We start from the raw sequence: 23318 nt of genomic DNA, 5'->3' as shown, positions 1-23318 counted from the left end.
GCCACTATGCCCAGCCTGGTTTTCATTTTTATCATTGAGCAAAATGAGCAGGGTTGGGTGGTCTAGCTAAAGATAGAAATTTGAGAAACTTCGGGTGTATTATTGTTGTTATAGGTGTTTATGATGGTATTAAAACATCTGAATCCCTTGATCTCTTAATGTAATTAATATTAATTTAATTTTATTTCTCTTTTAATGTTGGCTTTCCAGCCCTCAATCAAGTTATAGTTACACTTAAAAATACGTAGTTTTCTTTATCGTTAATATGAATAACACCATATGCAAATTGGGAAACAAGCTTAGATCTTCTCCTAGGCATTATCTGTACCCAGTTTTCCTGTAAGTATTCAATTGGGCTCCTCAATCAACAGAGAAGAGCTTCATATGACTTTCTTTGTTGTCAGGCTCCATTCTCAGGAATGGCTATGACAAGGGAAGCAGAGGGCTGGGTGGTCTCTTCTGGCCTCCCCTTCTAGGGAGAGTCTTCCTTTTCTGCAGCAAGTGCTTGAGGAGGGCTGCATGATCCCGCAGCCAGTCAGGGCGGTAAGACCCAACTGCCCTCACCCTAGCTCCTCTCCTAGCCATTGACTTTTACTCCTGTTTTTGGCTTTCTATTGACTTTGTCTGACAGGAGTGCTTTCCGGAATAGTGTGCCGGTGAAATGTTGGGTTCTCTACAGCCTCCTTGAAAGAATTCCCTGTTCTCCCTATGCCTCGTCTTTTATCTCATTGTGACCTTCATTTTCTCCCAGAGTCCCAGCCCCATCAGGCCTGGACCCACTGTCTAATCTTTGAGCTGCTCCCTAGCCAATCCACTTTGTTCTTTCCCTCTTTCCCTTCTGTGGCCCCATAAGCCACCTGCAGCCTTCCAGCCAGTGCCTCTCTCTGCTCCTGGATATAGACTACCTTGGAGGAGAATTCAGGTTCTCCAGAAAGCCCTGTCTTGAGGCAGACCTTTCTGTCTTTGCCTTCTGTAACCTTTTAAGACCTTCCCTTCTTTCTATTTACATCTCTCTCAATGAAGTTGTCCACATTTAGAGTTTGTCTAGCTCCTGTGCTCCTCTAAGACCCCTACATCCCTGCCCGTTGGGCTTCCAAGTTGGGTGCCACACTGGCATCTCAGAACCCACAGGTCCAAAATAGAATTTCTCCTTCTACTCCAAAGATGCCAGTCCTCTAGTGGGCCTGTTTGCCCAGGTCTCTTTCTTTACATTGCTCCTCAGCGATGGTGTTTGTTTTGTCCACTGGGAGCTTTCCTGTGGAACTTGAGGTCTTATTCTTCAATTGCCAGCCTTGGAGTTAGAACGTACAGTTCTGACTCCTTGGTTTTCAAGTGTTTTTAAAGTTGTGGAACCCTTTGTTCAAATGAAATCTTTCTAGGAAGCCCGATAAGTAAAATAAAATGAGAGTCCTCCTAGTGGAGTAGGGGTGAAGGGCCAGCATCCTGTCCCACGGCAGGATAGCTGGACATTCTCTGCTTCCCTCTCCTCCCAGGCAGGACTGGCGGCTGGCTCTTGGGGCAGCCTTCCCAGTGGATTCTGCATAAATGGAGCTCCTCAGAGTTGCTGTCAGCACTGCTTTGAGGGCATGCTCTATGTTTTAAACCATTTTATCTATTCTGTACCCCACCTCCTTCCTTTGGAAATTTAAATTTTGATTGTGACTGATAAATGTAAAACTAGTGCCAGTGATGAACCTTGCCAAGGAAAAGGAAAGACACCTTGGAAAGTGAAACTAGATATTAAAAAGAGCTTCATCAAATGCTGAGACTGTCAAAAATGCTGAAGGGCTCCTTTCAAAATTTACTTACGTCTCTGGCGGTTGCTCACGCCTGTAATCCCAGTATTTTGGGAGGCTGAGGTGGGCGGATCACTTGAGGCCAGGAGTTTGAGACCAGCCTGGCCAAAATAGTGAAACCCCATCAATTTTAATAAAAAATTAGCTGGGCGTGGTGACATGTGCCTGTAATCCCAGCTACTGGGGAGGCTGAGGCAGGAGAATCACTTGAACCTGGCAAGCGGGGGTTTCAGTGAGATGAGATGGCACCACTGCACTCCAGCCTGGGCAACAGAGTGAGACTCCATTTAAAAAAAATTTACTTAAGTCTCTGCTGACTCTTTTGAAAGTTGCTATTCTACCAACATGAACATTTTCAAGATAAACTTTGTTTAGTTTTACTGTTTTTGTTTTGTTCATTTATCAATGTAGTAGGCTTATTCAACCCATAAAACTAAAATGTTACATATTTGCAGTGAAAAATACAAACCTTGTTCTGTTGCTTCCAAATGGTCTCCCTACCTTCCCCACCTCTCCCATCCATCCAGCTACACTGAGGCCAAGTAGAGCTCTCTAAACAAACTTGATTTTAGTCACATAAAATCCCACATTTGGCCGAGTGAAGTCCAAACTCCTCAGGAAGGCATGCAGAATCCTTGAAGCACTCAGGCCCAGTCCATTTGTCCAGCTTATTCCTAACTTCTCTCATGGCCTCTGCAGCCTCACCAACCCACTCTCCTGTAAATCCTTTCCTGCCATGTTCCATCTGCTTAGGGTGTTGTTCTGCTAAGGCAGTGCTCCCAAAATGTCAGTCTCACATGGACCGCTGTCACACTTTTTGGTATATTTGATTACCAAAATTATTATTATCATTATTTTGAGACAGAGTCTCGCTCTGTCGCCCAGACTGGAGTGCAGTGGCTCGATCTTGGCTCATTGCAGCCTCTGCCTCCAGGGTTCAAGCAATTTTCCTGCCTCAGCCTCCCAAGTAGCTGGGATTACAGGCACGTGCCACCACGCCTGGCTAATTTTTTATATTTTTAGTAGCGATGGGGGTTTCTCCGTGTTGGCCAAGCTGGTCTCGAACTCGTGATCTCAAGTGATCTGCCCGCGTCAGCCTCCCAAAATGCTGGGTTTATAGGCATGAGCCACTATGCCTGGCCCACAATTATTCTTTTAATATGTTTTTAATTTTTATTTATTTTTAAATTTTATTTTTAATTAATTAATTTATTTATTTTTTGAAACAGACTGTTGTCACCCAGGCTGGAGTACAGTGGTGCGATCTTGGCTCACTGCAACCTCCGCCTCCTGGTTCAAGTGATTCTCCTGCCTCAGCCTCCTGAGCAACTGGGATTATAGACAGGCACGCACCACCACACCCAGCTAATTTTTGTATTTTTAGTAGAGATGGGATTTCACCATGTTGGTCAGGCTGGTCTCGAACTCCTGACCTCAAGTGATCTGCCCGCCTGGGCCTCCCACGGTGTTGGGATTATACGCATGAGCTACCATGCCCGTGCCAGTGATGAATCTTGCCAAGGAAAGATTCCTTAACTTAAATTTTATAAAGTATTATTACATTTTAAAAATGTCAAAATGCAATGCAAGTAATAAATCTAACCAGTTTATTAAAACACATTCCTTCAATAAAATTTCAACAAAGTCCTTTGTATTTAAAAAGAAGAAGTACCTGATAATAGATGATATTAAGGAATTGTTGATTTTTTTTTTTTTTTTTTTTTTTTTTTGAGACAGAGTTTTGCTCTTGTTGCCCAGGCTGGAGTGCAATGGCGCCATCTCGGCTCACCGCAACCTCCGCCTCCTGGGTTCAAGCAGTTCTCCTGCCTCAGCCTCCCAAGTAGCTGGGATTACAGGCATGCGCCACCACACCCCGCTAATTTTTTTATTTTTAGTAGAGACAGGGTTTCTCCATGTTGATCAGGCTGGTCTCGAACTCCTGACCTCAAGTGACCCGCCTGCCTTGGCCTCTCAAACTGCTGGGATTACAGGCGTGAGCCACTGCGCCAGGGCGATTTTTTTTTTTTTTTTGTCTTTTTTGGTGTGATAATGGCATTGTAGTTATACATAAAGGAGAATGTGCTTATTCTTGGGAGATGCAAGCTGAAGAGTTTAGAGGGTGAGGTATGATATCCTCAGCATTTTCAGATGGCTCATAAAATATGTGTGTGTGTATAAATCTTTGTGTATATAGAAAGATAATTAGGAAATTAAAAATTTTTGAATCTAAGTAGAGAGTATTTGGAATTTTTTCAAAATCTCTTTCAAAATTTTGATAAAAGCTTGTAGTTGAGGGGGGTAAAAATGGCTGCAAAAAAGGTTGGTATTAAAAAAATGTTGGGCCAGGTGCAGTGGCTCACACCTGTAATCCCAGCACTTTGGGAGGCTGAGGTGGGTGGATCACTTGAGGTCAGGCATTTGAGACCAGCCTGGCCAACATGGTGAAACCCCGTCTCTACTAAAAATACAAAAATTAGCTGGGCGTGGTGATGTGTGCCTGTAATCCCAGCTACTTGGGAGGCTGAGGCAGGAGAATTGCCGGAACCTGGGAGGCAGAGGCTGCAGTGAGCCGAGATTGCGCCACTGCACTCCAGCCTGGGCTACAGAGCAAGACTCCATCTCAAAAAAAAAAAAAGCAAATTTTATTAAAAAATTTTGTAGAGGCAGGGTCTTGCTCTGTTGCCCAGGCTGGTCTCAAACTCCTGGCCTCAAACGATCCTCCTACCTCAGCTTCCCAAAGCACTGGGATTATAGGCATGAGCTCTTGCACCTGGCCCATAAATACTTCAAAAGGCAGAGTCTTTGGTAGGCCCCAAATTTTCTTGTATTCTATCAGAGGCTTAGGTGTGGGGGGAATGTTCTGCTAAAGAAATCCCTGTTTGTCCTTTAAGGCCCAGGGCTTTTGTGAAGCCTTCACTCCTGGACTCCCTCAGGTTGCATTAACCACCCTTTGCCCTGGGCACTCACAGCATTCCACATATTCCACTGTTGTAAATATTACAATTGTGATTATTTGTTCAGTGTTTCTCATCTCTACTAAACTGTGAGCTCAAGGTCAGAGATGCTGTTTTATTCCTAGTTAGTACCTTGCACACAACCTAGCACAGAGTAGACACTAAATAAATTATAGCTGAATGAATGCATGGAAGCAATACTGCAACATATCCACTTATAATGTTACTCCTATTTGAAAATGTATTATGTTCTAAACAAGAAATGATTATGTTTAATGAGATCTCATCTTGTCATTTCCAGGTTTAGAGGCTGCCAGTGGCTTTCCATCGTAATTAGAATAAAATCCAAACTTCTTGTGTGGCCTACAATACTTTGTTTCTTGTTCCCTGCCCCCCTCTACCACTTTTCCACTTGCTTTCCCATATGGGTCTTCTGTCCATCCCAAGGATATCAAAATATTTATTTTTATTTTTTTGAGACAGGGTCTCGCTCTGTCACCCAGGCTGGAGTGCAGGGGTGTGATCCTGGCTCACTGCAGCCTCCGCCTCCTGGGCTCAAGAGATCCTCCCACATCAGCCTCCCAAGTAGCTGGGACCATAGGCATGTACCACCATGCTTAGCTACTTTTTATATTTTTAGTAGAGATAGGGTTTTGCCATGTTGTCCAGGCTGGTCTTGAACCCCTGACCTCAAACATTCCACTCGCCTTGGGCTCTGAAAGTGCTGGAATTACAGGCATGAGCCATTGTATCCAGCTGGCAGGACATCAAGTTTGTTACATTTAGTTCCTTTTAATCATGGAGGGTTCAGCTCAGCAAAGCCTTCCCTAGACATCCTTACCTCCATTCCAGAGGCACTTTTTTCTCACCATTGATTTTCTTAGTGACACTTTTCACGATATGAAATATTCTATTTTTAGTTCATTTTAATATTTTAATTTTAATTTATCATAAAATGCTTTAAAGCCACTCTATAGAGAATATTAAAACCTGTGAACCTACTCCCAGGATGTTTTTCCTAATTGTCCCTTGTGGGAGAGATAAACTATACACCAATGCATTATTCCTTGTGTTCATTTACTATTGTAAGCTCTGAAGGTAGGGACTGTGTCTGTCTTTTAATCACCATGGCATCCTGGTACTGAGCACCTGGCAAATATGTGTATGTAAATGGAGGTATGAATAAATAACCAATTTATACATGATTAAGAAATATTTTTTTCCTATCCCTGGACACTTTTTTTTTTTTACAGTGTTATAGTTTTAGTTCTGAATGTTCAGGTTTTTAAAAAATGAGAAACTAGTATTTTGTCATATTTTGCTGCTTTAAATATCTATTTTGATGAATGTTTTAAGTTGGCAAAATTCCTTTCCTCATCTTCATTTTTGAAGATCATGTTGTAACTTTTTTTCCAAGATAACTGAGCATCTTTGGATTCTCGACAAATGCATTTCCATTAGTAAAAATCCAATTGCAGGGCATTTGCTTTACTTTTTGTGGCAGTAGTTACAAAGAGGCAGTCAGCAGTCTGGTTCTGTGTGGGTGTGGGGTGGGGCAGCTCCACTTCCTTTGCCCTGTGTGACTGATGAGAGAGCCTGTTGTTATTGGCAGGTGCATGGGCGACAGGTTGAGCTTCAGAATCCAAGCCAGTGGAGCCACTTGCCTCCCACTGTTGTTAATGGAATCAATGCACTTAATGTGGGATTGCTGATGATGGCTGTGTCTATATGAGGAGCTGGGATCCCTGAAACCAGGAGGAGCCATCTACAGAGTCTGAAGAGGGTTGGACAGGCTTAGGCTTTGCCTGCCATCTCCCTTGCCCCTGCCCCCCATCGTGCTTGGAAATGGAGAAGATTGGGAATTTTGAAGCTATGGGGGAAAACCCTTTAGTTTTTTACTGAACTGATGCTTGACTGGAGTGAGTTTAGGTAATTTGGATGCTTCAGTAATTCTAAAGTTGTTAGTTTAGAAACAAAATAATCTTATGTAAAACTGTTGACTCATAAAAAATATGATTAGCATTTCATATTAGCATATAAAATGTAATTGAACTTTAGTCACAGACTTGCTAATGTATTTGTATCTTTTAAATGTTGGTTACAATGGAGCCAAATATTTTTGTTGGAGAAGCAAGTAGAATTTTTTTTTTTTTTTTTTTAGCATTATGGCCAGTTGAAAGTTACTGTAGTTTTAAAGGAGGAGGGTGAAAGGGACCTCTCCAAACTCCCAATCCCTCCAGTCTCCCCTGTTTTACTGAATTCAAATTGTGCCACAAAGACTTTAGAAATAGTTAAGAAAAATGAGATTGCTTTTAATAGGCATTACTTTTTCTTCTCTTGCTTTATTTTTAAAAATCATCATCACAGACTTAAGTACGCCTTTAAAACATTTTAAACAGGGATACACATACATAGTAAAAATTTTTTTTGAATATCAAAAAAGAGTGTATTCCTTTTTACTGAAACCCCTAGTTCCTCAGTCCCTTCTGTAGGCCACTATTATTCCCAGTTTCTTTTGTATTTTTATAGAAACATTCTATGTGTGTAAATCATTTATTTCCGCATCCATATTAAAAAAACTCAAATGGTGGTATATTTTAGACATTGTTTTGCACTTCGCTCTTTTCACTGAAAATATCTTGGATATATCCAAGTACACACAGATCTGCTGCATTCTTTTAATGGTTGCCTAGTAGTTTATTGCATGGATGCACCATATTTATTTAATTGTTTCCATATTTATTTATATTTTGGTTTTTTTTTTTTGCTGCTGCAAACAGTACCATAGACTAATGATAATTGAATTTGCTTGGATTAAGAAAAGTTTTCTAATATTTAAACTGTTTTTTTTTTTCTAAGTTAGTATTTCTAATACTAAACACTTAAAAGTGTTTTTTTTTCTAAGTTAGTGTATTTGTTGGGGTAGACTGTTCTCCAGCCTCCCTGCCCCCAAGATGCCAAAGGTAGAGGAACTGGGTGCAGTGGAGTAAGAGGAGTTGGAGGTAGAGAGTCGTGGAGAGGCCTTCTACCACCCCCATTCTCCCCACCCTCCACCCACCACATGTTGCAGAAGGGATGGCATAGGCAGAATCCCCAGCTGAGTCTTGGGAGACTAAAGCATCTGAAGATGTCTTCAGACTACTGAGGTGTTGACCATGCTTTTGAAGCCTAAGGCCTGAATGTATGCTGCTTGTTATGAATTCAGATAGTTTGCTTTTGTATTTTCGTTTTGAGAAAATTGCAGCAGCAAGGATTAACAAATTGTATCAATTTCTGTATTTGGGTGGTATTCTTTTGTACATTGGCAGAAATATAGCTAAGTTTTTAAAAGTTGGTTGTTACCTGGGCTACTTGGTAAGGAATTTAAAAAATGCTGCTCCTGTTCTGGCGCAGAATTTCTAAAGAAACTGAGTTTGGAATCTTGAAGCATTCTGTAGTTGAATCTTACAGTGTTGCATATGCCTTTGTAGCCCAAGCTCTTAGTTATTATCCTTCATTAAAAGAACTTCAGAATACCCCTCAGAGAATATATTTATAACCCTTCAATAACGCTCTGCATACTGCCATTTTCTGTAAAATATTTTCCTAAAAAGTGTGACAGTTTGTGGTAGTGTATTCTTTTTCTCCCCCATGGTAGTACATTTCTAGCCCATGACTTTTTTTTTTTTTTTTTTTTTTTTTTGAGACGGAGTCTCGCTCTGTCGCCCAGGCTGGAGTGCAGTGGTGCATCTCGGCTCACTGCAAGCTCCGCCTCCCGGGTTCACGCCATTCTCCTGCCTCAGCCTCCCGAGTAGCTGGGACTACAGGCGCCCGCCACCATGCCTGGCTAATTTTTTTGTATTTTTAGAAGAGACGGGGTTTCACCGTGTTAGTCAGGATCTTCTCAAGCTCCTGACCTTGTGATCTGCCTGTCTTGGCCTCCCAAAGTGCTGGGATTATAGGCATGAGCCACCGCGCCCAGCCTAGCCCATAACTCTTGTGACTTGCTCAGAGAGTGTTCACACCGAGCCAGTGACAGGCAGGCAGGTCCCCTCTGAGAGTACTTGTGCACTTCCCTGCAAGGGTTCCCAGCCACGAGTGCTAGACTGGGTGTTTCTGAGTTGTGTTTGCTCTGCTATGGCCTTCTTTCTGCCATTTATTCTGTGTTCTAGCAGGTAATTTTTTTTTAAGATGGGGTCTTGCTATGTCACCCAGACTGGAATGCAGTGGCCATACACAGGTATGATCATGATAGCACATTACAGCCTCCAACTCCTGGACTCAAGCTGTTTTCCCATCTCAGCCTCCCGAGTAGCTGGGACTAGTGGTACAAGCATGTGCCACCATGCCCAGCTAGTAAGTAGTTTTGACCCATGAAGGCAGACAAAGAGATGTGACTTGTAGAGTTGAATTTGTGGCAAAGAAACAGTATCACACTGTATGTCAGCACACAAGTTTTATGGAACTAAGGTGACTTCAAGAAGTGGTCTGAAAGCGAGGCATGGTGGCTCATGCCTGTAATCCCAGCATTTTGGGAGGCCAAGGCAGATGGATTGCTTGAGCCCAGGAGTTCAAGACCAGCCTGGGCAACATGACAAAACCCTGCCTCTACAAAAAATACAAAAATTAGTTGAGTGTGGTGGTGTGCACCTGTAGTCTCAGCTACTCAGGTGGTTGAGGCAGGAAGATCACTTGAATCTGCCTCCAAGTGAGCTGTGTTCGAGCCACTGCACTCCACCCTGGATGACAGAGCAAGACCCTGTCTCAAAAAGAGTGGTCTGAGAAAAAGAAATAACCGTAGACGTCAGCAGGCAATTAGGGTTAATCAAGTTTTTTGTACTGTGAAAGGCTTTGTAAACAATGGGGTAACCTGGCAAGTTGGACTATCCAAAGTTTAACCCATTTATGCCTACTGTTCCATTACTGGAACGCTAAGCTTGTGGGAGTTATTTATATCATAGTGCTCAAGGTCATCACCAAGGTCTGAGTTTTCACACAAAAAAATTTGCAACCTCCAGCATAAATGGGTTAAAGAACAGGGGGAAGAAACAATGGCTTAAAGGCATGTTTTAATTTCACAGGATTTTAAGAGGAAGCAAATTTCCTGTGGATGATGCCTAACAAATTTACACACGGACTCTGCTTTAGTGACCTTTCTCATTCTTCCATCCATGCCTGTTAAAAAAGGCAGCTGCAGCCTGATTGGCTCATGTGCACACTAGGACTTGTCAGAAATAGCTGACCTCTGGGGCAGATGGTAGGCACTGAATCACTGAATTTCCTTCTCCTGTGAAAATGACAGTATTCCTGGAGGCAGAAATGTTATTGCTGTGTTAAAAAGTTGAATTTTCTCATTAGTGAACTGGAGGTGCCATGATCTGATACCATAGTAATTCATTTAGCAGACACTAAATAGCTGTGACATGAAGCAGTGGTGCCGGGGGTTTAGGGAATGCAAAATTGAGTACGTTCCCTGGCCCAGAGAAGCTTATAATCAGGATAGGAAATGATACAGAACTTGTGTTTAAGTGTTGTCAAAAAAGTGTAAAGCGTCTACTATGGAAGGTGTTTTAACGGGGGTGGGGGAATGGGCTAACATTTGTAGAGTTTTGTTTTGAGAAAGGATTTTTTGTAGGAGTAAATGGCAGTGAGTTAGTGATTTGTGAATACTTCTATATTGTATTATTAGTGTAAGAATTTCTAATAAGCTAAAAATTTCAGGTCTTAATAGAGGAAACATCTAGTGTAAAATAAGAAAGTAACCCTGAAATTTTCTTTTGGATTCCCTTCCCTGTTGGGCATGGTGGGTCACGCCTATAATCCTAGCACTTTGGGAGGCCAAGGCGGGAGGATCACTTGAGACCAGGAGTTTGAGACCAGCCTGGGCAACCTAGCGAGACTCCATCTCTACAAAAAATTGAAAAATTAGCCAGGTGTGGTGGCACGATTGTGTAGTCTTAGCTACTTGGGAGGCTGAACCCAGGAGGTCGAGGCTGCAGTAAGCCGTGATTGCACCATCTTACTCCAGCCTCTCCAGGGACAGAGCAAAACCCTGTCTCTAAAGGAAGAAAAAAAAAATCCCTTCTCAAACCTTTATCTTTAGCGCTGCCTCCTTCTTAAGCTATTATTTAATTTTGTTGAGGTTCTTGCCAGCTCTTCCTTTTTGAGAGTGTGGCTAAGAACCAACCATGCAGATCTCTGGGCTGTTATATCTAGGACTGTAGGCAGCCCCACAGGGACCTACCTGTAACTGCAATGAGCAGCTGTGGGGGCACAGGGAGGGAGGGAGGGTAAACTTTTAACTTGTGGCCATGAACATGCAGCTTGGCAGGAATTCCAGCATATCCTTAAAGGGCCTCAGCCTTTTTACTTTGTATTCTCTGTTGAGTTCCTCTATTTGCTCTTTAATTGCTAAGGAAGACTTACTGCCCTCACTGAGTGGCTATGTGTGAGTCGTTTGCTGTCTTGACTTATGGTTTTGTGTGTTTTTAGAGTCTTTCCTTTCTAGTACAATAAAATATTTTTATTATTTTAAAAATTAAACTGATTTTGGTAGAATGCTAGGAAAGGGACCAAAAATTTAGTTCATGTTAACTTACTGGAGAATTTTGGTGGGATAGCAGGTTTTGAAGAGATGAAGTGCCTTTTTATTACAGCTTATTACTTTACTGTTGATACTTACAAGCTGTTACTTGAGACATAAGCATTACTGTGGCAGTTTGTGTTTTCATGTAGTGATGTTTATGGTGTTAATATTTTTTCAGATAATTAATTTTGCTTTTAATAATTTAAAACTACACTTTCTGTAAAGTGATCAGTTGCATTTGGGGGTAGAACTTTTTCTAAAGCAATGTGCTTACATCACTTACCCATCCATTTGCACGCAATATTAGCTCTTCAAAACACAGCCCAACACTGAGAGAAAGCAAAATCAGTTTTCAAGTGCTGACAATAATTGTTATAAAGCTCCCGCACCAAAGCTGATGTATGGTTCTTAACTGTTTTCCAGCCTTCCGTGTAGATCAGACACCATCAGCTGGGAGCAAGATGAGTAGAGATTGTTAGGGCTGCATAGTGGAGGCAGCAGTTAGCAAAGTCCAGCATCACACCTGGGCTGGGTATAGTTGCTCTTTAGAGAGGCTAGAGTTACCAAGGCAAAGACGAAGTATGTTTAGGAGTCTCTGTTTTAAGAAGATAGGGAAGTAAAAATATATTCTAGAAATATTTCCATCACAGTGTTGAATTTCTTTTTTTTTCTTTTTTTAAGACGGGGTTCACTCTGTCACCCAGGCTGGAGTGCAGTGGCACAATCATGGCTCACTGAATCATCTACCTCCTGGGCGCAAGTGACCTCTCACCTCAGCTTCCCAAGTAGCTGGGACCATAAGCGTGTGCCACCATGCCTGGCTAATTTTTAAATTTTTAAAATTTTTTGTAGAGACAAAGTCTCCCAACATTGCCCAGGCTGGTCTCAAATTCCTGAATTAAAGTGATCCCTCCACCTCAGCCTCCCAAAGTGTTAGGATACAGGCGTGAGCCACTGCACCCAGCCTGAAATATGTTTTGATGCTTGAAGAATGACCAGGCTTCATTTATATATCTGGGCTTTGTTACCTTAGTCCAAAAACGAAGGGAATGGGACTCCCAGATTTTTTCTAGTTCTAAATTTCTTTCTTCATTGGCTGTCTAGAAAATTTACATTTTGATAATTATCCTCTTGAAAATACAGTTAAGAAGGTCATGTTTTTTCTGTAACTTGACCAGTTTAATAAAAACTGGATTAATAGGTACTTATATATTTCTGTACTGTTTCTATAATACTTATATAAAAATATTAAAAATTTTATAACCTGGCATGTTATAAATTAGTTTTCCCCTATAATAACTATTGGAGAATGTTAATTTGCGATTATTTATTTTTGGCTAAAGTCATTATATACTTTATATTCTTATATATAATGGCTAAAGCCTTTATATTCTTATATTTGGTTAAATATCAAAACATAAACAATATAATGGCTTTAGACAAAGATAATTAAATAATTCTATAATATTCGTTATATTCTTACACCTGGTAGGAGTCCCTTCGAAGTTTCTGTTGTATGATTTCCAGCGAGATTGTTGGACCGGCCCCTGACTTTTTAAGGCCCAGATGGGAGTTCAAAATATATTCAGAATTTGCTTAGCACCCTCTAAGTAGTGCTAGCACATTGGTCCCAGCGATCATTCAGTTTGACTTGGATTATTTCGGGAGCCTCTTAGCTGTCTTCCCTGTTACTTCTCCCTTTGCCCCTTGCAGTCTGTTGTTGACACACAACGACCCTGTTAGCAAGTGAGTCAGATGATGTTACTCTGCTCAGAATTTACTGCAGTGGCTAAAGCCTTTATCATAGCCAACAAGGCTCTCATGGCCGGCCCTCCCCATCTCTCAGATATCCTCGCCATTGCCTGTTCTGTTCCACATAGGAACATGCCAAGGAGACTTCCTCCTTAGGACTCTTGGACATATCTTCCCTCGCCTGGAATGCTCTTCCTACAGTTATGTGAGTAACTAGCTCCCTTACCTCTTTGGGGTTTTTTCCCCCAAAATCATCTCAGTGACCTGTGTATCTAAAATTTCATAGAACAGGCTCTAACCACCCACCTCCAGACTTGGAAGCAAGCACACCACCCGACTGTGACACGCAGACAGTTGACGTATCTAAAATTTCAACCCTTCTCCAACATTTCATATCCCTGCCCCTGATTAATTTTTTTTCTCCTTAGCACTTGTGTTACACACTATGTGTTTTATTTATTTATCCTGAGTATTGCCTCTCCTTCACTAGAATGTAAGCTCCTTGAGGACAAGGATTTTTGTCTGTGTTGTTTCCTACTATATCTGCAGTACCTAGAACAGCATCTGGTCCATAGTAGTTGCTCACTAAGAATTTGTTGAATGAATGGATGAATGAGTATTTCATAGCATAGCTCCCCACCCTGGCCCATGAGTTATATAAATTTTGAATTTGGAGGGCTATTAGCGAGTGTCTAGTCAGGAAACCACTCCAGGTGTTTCATTCAAGAGGGATGTAATTCTAGGAATTGTTTACAAAAAGAAAGGGCTGTAGGAACAAAAGGGAGAAGGTGCCTACAAACCAGAGCCCACAAACCCGCATTTCTCACTGATGCTACTGGAGTTCGCTGCAGCCAAGCAGGAACCTGTACTCCTGCCAGTGCTGCTGCCAGAGCCTAATGGGAGCACAGCTGATGGGGGGTTTGGAAATGTAGATTTCAGGCCTGATGATGCAGGGAGAGTCTGGAAGGGTAGATGTGGGACTAAGTACCAGCATACACTATCCAGCACAGATGGTATTTATTTAATTCATGTATGGAGATAAATTTAGATGTAGAACAAATTAAACTGAGTAGTTTGGGTTGTGCCACCAAATAATAACACAGAGTGAGATCTTAGACCATGACTGAAATATAAGAAAGCTAAGAATTAAATCCCAGTTTAGCCTAGTCATATCCATGTGTTGAACCACAAAACTGAACTCAGCCTCTAGAAATGGAACAAGACAGGAAACATATCTTCACTGTGGCCCTGATCTCTTAGTGTGATTAAGTGTTCATTTCCTTGAGTTCAGTAAATCTGTGTTTAGGCCCAACCGTGTCCCAGATTAGATCTCTGTCACATAAAGGATCACATTGACCTCTCCTGATCTGATTAGAGTCATCTGTTACTCAGGACCCTGCTGTCATTTAAAGGTCGGGTTGCTCCTCTTTTTTTCCTCTTCTCACTTTATGAACAAGGACACCAAAATCTAAACATACTTGGTAACTACATGATTTATGATATGAAGTTATTAATAAGCTATTTATTAGGGATGACTTTTTAAAATTTTTTATTGTGGCAAAATAAAATTTAGCATCTTAACCATTTTTAAGTGTATAGTTTAGTGGTATTAAATGCATTCATAAAGCTTACCATCTTAACTGCTTTTAAGTATACAGTTCAGTGGTATGACTATGTTCATAGTGTTGTGCAACCATTACCACAGTCCGTCTCCATCACTCTTTTCATCTTGTAAAACTTAAACTCCATACACATTAAATAATAACTTCCCATTTCCCGCTCCACCCCGCTCCAGGTAACCAGCATTCTGTTTTTCAGTTCTATGAAATTGACTACTTTAGGTACCTCATAGAAGTGGAGTCATGTATTTGTCTTTTTGTGACTGACTGGCTTATTTCACTTAGCATAGTATCATCCAGGTTCATCCACATTGTAACACGTGTCAGAATCGCCTTCATTTTAAAGACTGAATAATATTCCACTGTATGTCTATAGTGTATTTTGCTTCTTCATTCTGGTTTATTTATTTATTTGTTTGTTTGTTTTTTATAGAAACAGGGTCTTATGTTTGCTTTTTTTTTTTTTTGAGACAGCACCTCACCCTGTCGCCCAGGCTGGAGTGCAGTGGTGTGATCATGGCTGACTGCAGCGTCTACCTCCTGGGCCCAAGCAGTTCTCCTGTCTCAGCCTCCCGAGTAGCTGGGACTACAGGCGCATGCCACCATGTTCAGCTAATTTTTGTGTTTTTACTAGAGATGAGGTTTCACCATGTTGCCCAGTTTGGTCTCCAACTCCTGGGCTCAAGTGATCTGCCCACCTTGGCCTCCCAAATCACTGGGATTACAGGTGTGAGCCACCGCACCCAGTCCAGCTAGGCTGTTTCTACAGTAGAAAACAAACACTTGCTAGAGTAGCTTAGATTCTTCTGTTCTTTGTTTCACCTAGTAAGTGAGGCCTTAATTTTCACCTCTTAACCACTTTTTATTTAATGCCATAGACGAATTCTAGAGAGCGGTGAGGAATCTTTGAGAGAAGAAACTTTATTGGGTGGGGTTGCTGGCCTCTGCTCTTTTTGCATTTAGTCTTCTATGAATCCCTTCCTGAATTTGAAGTGCTGCTTTAGAAGAAATATTACCTCATCAGAATTCTAGGGGAAAATGGTTGGTTTGAATTTAAGCAAAAGTAATGTATTAATATTTTCCCCTTCTGCGTGCTTTTTCTCTTTTCCCCTTGTAAATGATTTTATTTCTCCCTGCGGTTGCTGTTTTTGAGCTGTGGTTATTGGAAACTCCCATAGAAAGGGGCTGGGCTGGTGGTGCTGGGGCTGGAAGGCTGTGACACAGAGCAGGTGAAAGGGGACTCCTGCTTCCTTGTGTCTTCCGATTCTCCCAAAAAGGCCCTGATGAAGGCCTTAGGTCATAAGACTTATGGAGACACTGTTAGCAACCATCAACTGATTTAAATTAAATCTCCAAATGGCAACAGAGTGCACTTGAGCCAGGAGTATGTCTGTGACCCACGGATACTTGCTGTCTTTTGACTTCATAGAAGCATTTACTTTTATTTATTTAACTCTTTATTATGGAAAAATTTAAACATAACACAGAAGTAGAGATAATATAATACATCCCCAGTTTACACATCACCCAGCTTTAACATTTTGCTTTCCTAGAGACATTTTCTAATGAGGGTAGGCATAAAGCATTTGAGTTTTATATTACCTTTTCCACTCCTTGACATTAGGTTTGAAGCAAAATTGTCTCCAGATTTACTTCAGCAAATTTAGGTACATACTAGTTACTCCCAAGACTAGTTGTAGAGAAGTGATAACTGAATTTGATCTTTCGTTAGAAATGTACTGAGTGTAAAAAAGATTGTTGTTAGAGATGTCCTTTACGAATAGATTAAGTTTATTATATATCACTGTTAGGCTCAACGTAGCCAATAGGGGACCTCTACTTTCTTTTTTCTTTTTTTGAGACGGAGTCTCACTCTTGTTGCCCAGGCTGGAGTGCAGTGGCGCGATCTCAGCTCACTGCAACCTCTGCTTCCTGGGTTCAAGCAATTCTCCTGCCTCGGCCTCTCATGTAGCTAGGATTACAGGGACGCATCACCATGCCTGGCTAATTTTTTGTATTTTTAGTAGAGACAGGGTTTCTCCATGTTGGCCAGGCTGATCTCAACCTCCTGACCTCAGGTGATCCGCCCGCCTAAGCCTCCCAAAGTGCTGGGATGACAGGCGTGAACCACCGTACCCGGCCTCTACTTTTACTTAGTATGGAAAAACCTGTATTACAAAACTCTGGGTGGAAGCCTGGGTATAGATTGGAAATGTGGTCTCTGTTCTTGGTTTCCCCTTCTCCCTCCTTCTTCCATCCTCGACTTGTTTTTCTGCCATTCATTCTACAAACATGTATCGGCTTTAATATACTACCCAAAAAAGACAGCAGCTTGTATTGCAGGAAGGTAGGGAGATAATAAACCAGTAAGGAAATAAGTAAAATCTAGTAATTGTGATAAATGCTAGCAGGAAATCTGACTGATGTATTAGAAAATAAGATGGGGATGTGTTCAGTAGAGTGAAAAATCTCTTTTTTCCTTTTTTTCTTTTTCTTTATTTTTGTTTTTTCTTTGTTTGTTTGTTTTGAGATGGAGTCTCATTCTGTCACCCAGGCGGGAGTGCAGTGGTGCGATCTTGGCTCGCTGCAACCTCCGCCTCCCAGGTTCAAGCGATTCCCCTGTCTCAGCCTCCTGAGTAGCTGGGATTACAGGCATGCACCACCACGCCTGGCCAATTTTTGTGTTTTTAGTAGAGACGGGGTTTCACTGTGTTGGCCAGACTGGTCTTGAACTCCTGACCTTAGGTGATCCGCCTGCCTAGGCCTCCCAAAGTGCTGGGATTACATCACGCCCGGCCTACTTTTTTTTTTCTTGGTACTCACTGGCCACGGCAAGAAAAAAAAAATCTTTATGTACTGGTTTTAGACTAAGCTGTGGAAGGCAAGAAGCAGTCATGTGTAGAGAAGGCTGGGTGAGGGGTAGAGCACCTGCAGAGGCCCTGAGATTGGAGTCTGTGGTGAACTAGGAACCAACAGTGGGAGTGTGAATGGAAAGAAGCCGAAGTGGTAAGTGGGGACACCAGATCTTGCAGGGCCTCGTATATCCCAGTAAGGAGTTTTGATTTTACTATTTAGTCAGTTACTGAAAGGTTTTAAGTAGGTTTATGTCATGATTTGCTTTGTGTTTTAAAAAATGCCTGTATGCTCTATGGAGAATGGACTTCCAAATGCGGAAAGGGAGACAGTTTGGAGGTCGCTGCAATAGTCTAGGTGGCATGGACTAGGATGATGACAGTGAAAAATGGAGAGAAGTGTTTGATTTCAAAATTCATGGTGGCTAGACTCAATAGGACTTGCTCATGGACAGGGTGAGGATGAGGAAGCCATCAACAGTGGTTTCTAAGTTTTTGACTAGGTTGGTCCTGTAATATTGAGATGGGGAAACCTGGGGAGAGTTGGGTTGAGAAGGAAAAAGTTTTGGTTGCCCATGTAACATTAAAATGGAAATTCCAAATGAGTAGTTGGATATGTGAGTCTGGAGCTCAGTGAGTGAGTCCTAATCATTGATTTCACACATATACCCCCCCCACACACACACACCAGTGACTGAGTCCTCCTAATCATTGATTTCACACACACACGTGCACATGCGTGTGCTTTTTTTTGTTTGTTTTTTGAGGCAAGGTCTTTCTCTGTTGCCCAGGCTGGAGTGCAGTGATACAATCATAGCTCACTGCAGCCCTCTTGACCTCCTGGACTCACGTGATCCTGCCACCTCAGCCTCCCCAGTAGCTGGGGCTACAGATACAGGCCACCACATCCAGTTAATTAAAAAAATTTTTTTCTGTAGAAACGAAGTCTCACTGTGTTGTCCAGGCTGGTCTCAAGCTCCTGGGCTCAAGCAATACTTCCACCTCAGCCTCCCAAAATGCTGGGATTACAGGTATGAGTATCGATAATATTTATAGCCATGAGTTTGCATGACATCACCTAGGAAGAGAATTCCAGTGTGGATGGGAAAAAAAGGAGAGAACACAGCACCAAACCCCAAGGAATTCCAAGCTTTAGAGCTTGTGATTCTGGAGGAGGCAGCAAAGGAGACAGGATTGGCTAAAGAGGAAGAAGGAAAACCAGGAGAGTAGTGTCACAGTACCTGAGAGAAGAAAATCCTCTGAGAAGTGGCAGTTTACTGTGTAGAATGGAGGGGATCTGGTAAGATAAGAGAGCAAACCATTGGATTTAGCAATTGGAAGGTCATTGGTGACCTGGACAAGAGCAGTACCAGTGAGTTAGGTGAGGCTGTAGCCAGACTGGGGAGGAAATGAGGAAATGCCATATGAAGGCAAGCCTCTGAGATGAGACGGCTTGCTGTGAGGAGGAAGCAGAGAAATGGAGAAGTGCTTGGAGGGCACAAAGGGGTTTTCTTTTACTATTGAGATAGCAACATGAGAGCCTGTTTGTGTGCTGATCTTATGGGACTGTTATGGTAGATAGGGGTGTAGAACATGGGGTCTAACTGAAGGTTCTAGGTTACAGAGTAAATATGGGAACAGGGTGGTGTCTAGAGCTTCAGGGAAGGGATTTTCCTTTCTCTCAAGGATGAAAACAGATCCAGGCAGGTGGTGGGAAAATAAAGGAAGTTCTTGGCCTTCATATTGTACTGCAGAACTAACTTTTTTTCTTGCCTGCTTCTTGCATTCTTCAATTTTCTTTTTCTTTTTTTTCTTTTTGTTTTGTTTTTGAGATGGAGTCTTGCTCTGTCGCCCAGGCTGGAGTGCAGTGATGCGATCTTGGCTCACTGCAACCTCCACCTCCCCTGGTTCAAGTGATTCTCCTGCCTCAGCCTCCCAAGTAGCTGGGACTACAAGCCCGTGCCACCATGCCCAGGTAATTTTTGTATTTTTAGTAGAGTCAGGGGTTCACCGTGTTAGCCAGGATGGTCTCGATCTCCTGACCTCATGATCCACCCGCCTCGGCTTCTCAAAGTGCTGGGATTACAGGCGTGAGCCACCGCGCCCAGCCTATTCTTCAATTTTCTAAGTATGCAATTTTCTAAGTATGCATAAACTTGCGGTTCGTATTAAAGAAATGAAAAAGCAGTTTATTGTTACTTGCCACACACTGAAAAGCATCTTTTTTAAATAGAGAAGGAAAAGAGTTTAGAAACAGCACAAGGTGTATATAGATGTTTACAAGAAGTCATGCTCATTTTGTTAAGGTAATTGTATTGCTTTTTTTGAAGAGTGAAGGTATAAGCTGCAGGAGAAGGGAAGAGGCATGGGATGCTTTATTTCGTGGGGTTGTTTCATATGAGTACTGGTATTTCTCCAAGTTGTTCTTTAAGTTCCTTCTTGTTCCATGAGAGTGCTTCATGTTGCAGTCCTGTCACTCTGCTGTTGGAGGAAGGTTTCCTTTACTAACTGTGTAAGACTTAATGTAGAATAGACATGGGAGACTACACTTCTGATCTGATTAGCCTATAAACCCCCAAAAGGGTAGGGATTTTGTTTTGCTCACTATTTCATCCCTGGATCCTGGAACAGTACCTAGCAGGTAGTAGGAATTCAAGAAATACCTGTTGAGTGAATTAATAAAAGAACTGCCAAATAAAAAATAAGTGTCACTATACTAGTGGACCTGGAGAGTAAAGTGACTGCAACATCCTCAAAATGAAAATATTTCCTGTTTTATCCAGAGATCACATTCTTACCTAAAGTAGTATGGTGTGTAGAAATATTATGGGCACTAGATTAGACAGGCATGGATCCCATCTTTATCTTCTAACAGCTTGGGTGTGTTTCTTAGCCTTAGTTTCATTTTCTTTAAGATGGGACTAGTAATAATGTACTTTGCAGAATTACTGTATATTTGTATACTGTATATAAAGTACTCAGCATAGTAGCATAGTAGATCCTCAACAAAAGGAGGATCTCATTCGTTCCTATTTTTCTTAGTGGTTATATAAGTCTAGACACTGGAGACGAATCTAGTTAACAATAATCAGTTTTACAGATGGGAAAAATAAAAAGGAAATTGGATCTTTCCAATGTGAATCAAAATAGAAATTTCCAATGTGAAAGGCAAAACAATAAGCGAAGATCTTTGTGGTTTCAGAATGGGGAAGAATTTCTTAAAATAAGAGGCAAAAAGCACTAACTGTAAAGGAAAGGGTTGATAAATATGACTACATTAAAATTAAAACCATTATCAACAGACGACATAAAGAGAGTGAAAAAATGAGCCACAGAATGGGAGAATAAATAATCACATAGAACTGTCAGAATATGTGAGGAATTCCTTCAAATCAATAAATAAGGAAGACAGCCCAGTAGGAAAATGACTTGAGAAGGCACTTCTCAAAAGAGGGAATCCAGTGGTCAGTAAACATAAGAAAAGGCATTGTCTCACTTTAATTGGGGGATGCAAATTAAAACATGGGGATATGTCATTACACACTCACTAGATTTGCAGGAATTTTAAAACCCTCTGTCACTGAGTACGTAGAGCCACTGGAGCTGTTATTCACGCTTGTGGTATGTGTGTTGATACAACCATATTGGGAAGGTTGGACATTGATTGTATGCTTTGAAAGTTGGATATATGTTCACCCTGACCTCAGCTAGATTGACATGTCTTTGGCTTGAGGCAATCTCTGGAGGTTCGCACCGCAATCCATGATCAAGGCTATGATGGTAAGTGTTATTAGAGCTCAGAGGGTGTAGTAGTGTCTGGTGTGCTGAGCTGGACCAAGCAAATTCCTCCTGCTTTGGAGTTAGAGGTATAAGCTTAAAGTTCTGGGTTTTTTTTTTTTTTTTTTTACTTTGTCCTTTAATTTATTAATGATTATTTTCTAAATGTTAGAAATTGCTAACTTTATTTTCTTTTACTGCTAAAAGTAGGGTGCTAGAAAGACAGTATTCTAAATCAAAGAAAAACCATAGTATATTGTTCTTGATGAAATAAATCTTCCCTACTGCATGCCTTGCTGTGTGAAGAAGAAAAATGAGAAGCAAACAATTGTAAGCTTTTTCTTATTTAAAAAATAAGAGGAAAATCACCTACTTAAAGTATACAATTCATTGGTTTTCAGTATATTTACAGGGTAGTGTAACCATCATGATAATCTAATTTTAGAACATTTTCATTATTCCAGAAAAAAAACCTTGTACCCATTAGCAGTTATGCCCTTTCCCTGCTTTTTCAGCCTAAGGCAACCACTAATTTACTTTCTGTCTCTCTAGATTTGCCTATGGTGGACATTTTGTGTAAATGATATCATATAATATGTGGTCTTTTGGACCTGGTGTTAATTTAGCATAAAGTTTTTGAAGTTCATCCATATTGTGTGTGTATCAGTATTTCATTTGTTTTTATTACCAGATAATAGTCTACTATATGGCTATGTCACATCTTATTTATCTACTCATCAGTTGATGAACATTTGGGTTGTTTGTACATTTTGGCTGTTGTCAGTAATGCTGCTGTGAACATTGCTATACAAGTTTTTGTGTGAACATTTGTTTTCATTTCTCTTGGGTATATACCTAGGAGTGGAATTGCTGGGTCTATGGTAACTCTTATGTTTAACTTTTTGAAGAACTGCCAAACTGTTTTTTCAAGTTGCCTATACCATTTTACCTTCTGGTTTCTCCACATCCTTGACAGCACTTGTTATTCTCTATTTTTTTTTATGATAACCATTCTTGTAGCTTTAATTGGGGTATTGCCAATTAAAATACAGTGATTTTTTTTTTTTTTCCCTTGGGACAGGGTCTCTCTCACCTGTCACCCAGGCTGGAGTGCAGTGGCATGATCTTGGCTCACTGCAACCTCAGCCTCCTGAGTTCAAATGATCCTTCCACTCAGCCTCCTCAGTAGCTGTGACTACAGGCGTACACCACCATGCCCAGCTAAGTTTTGTAGAGACGAGGTTTCACCATGTTGCCCAGGCTGGCCTCCCACTCCTGGGCTCAAGCGATCTGCTGTGCCAGCCTCCCAAAGTGCTGGGATTACAGGCGTGAGCCACTGCTCCCGGTCCTATTACTTTTTATATAACTCAAACATGATTCGGGCTTTTTAAATGACATTTGTTGAGGGAGGTTGCTTTATGCTTTCATTTTGGGGGTCCTCCAGATTCATAGTTTCTCTCTGCTGTATTAACATTTATGCTGGCTGTGTCTTTATTCATTCACTCACTCCATCACACACTGAGGGCCTCTCCTTTAGAGTCTAGTCCCAAGAGAGCCTAGGACTCACCCCTGTCAGAGACTGTGACACCTGATTTTGTGTTGCGAAAATAAAGAATATTGTAAAAATAGTTGTACAGTTTATAAGGTAGACTAGATGTACTACTGTTGGTCTCCAGAGCTTTTTATGAAGATCTGTTATCAGTAAAAGCTCTCAGATAGGTTTCTTCTTGTCAGTTGATTCATTGGGTGGTGGTTCTAAAAACTGTTTTGTTTTGTTTTGTTTTGTTTTGTTTTGTTTTTTTAAATACAGGGTCTCTCACTCTGTCACCCAGGCGGGAGTGCAGTGGTGTGATCACGGCTCACTGTAAACTTGACCTCCTGGGCTCAAGCGATTCTCCTGCCTCAGCCTCCCAAAGTGCTGGCATTACAGGCATGAGGCGCTGCGCCTGACCTAAAAACTTTCTAAGAAGTGATCTCAATTCTTTCCTGAATTGAGGCTTTAG

At 41.4% G+C, this 23318-nt stretch overlaps 1 protein-coding gene across 5 annotated transcripts in view; it reads left to right on the top strand.

Moving 5' to 3' along the window:
- SFMBT1 (Scm like with four mbt domains 1) overlaps positions 1–23318 on the top strand; it is a 145705-nt gene that overhangs the window by 9250 nt on the left and 113137 nt on the right. The window contains exon 2 of one of the 5 annotated variants that reach the window (XM_055110052.2): positions 18477–18569. The exons of the other annotated variants lie outside the window; for them this stretch is intronic. The gene's annotated coding sequence lies outside the window, so the exon portion shown is untranslated. The remainder of the gene's footprint in view (positions 1–18476; positions 18570–23318) is intronic. 5 annotated transcript variants of the gene reach the window in all.

Source organism: Pan paniscus, chromosome 2, assembly GCF_029289425.2.
Source record: "Pan paniscus chromosome 2, NHGRI_mPanPan1-v2.0_pri, whole genome shotgun sequence".
Taxonomy (NCBI): domain Eukaryota; kingdom Metazoa; phylum Chordata; class Mammalia; order Primates; family Hominidae; genus Pan; species Pan paniscus.
Note: the sequence above shows the minus strand (reverse complement) of the source record. Positions and strands in the feature narration are given on the sequence as shown.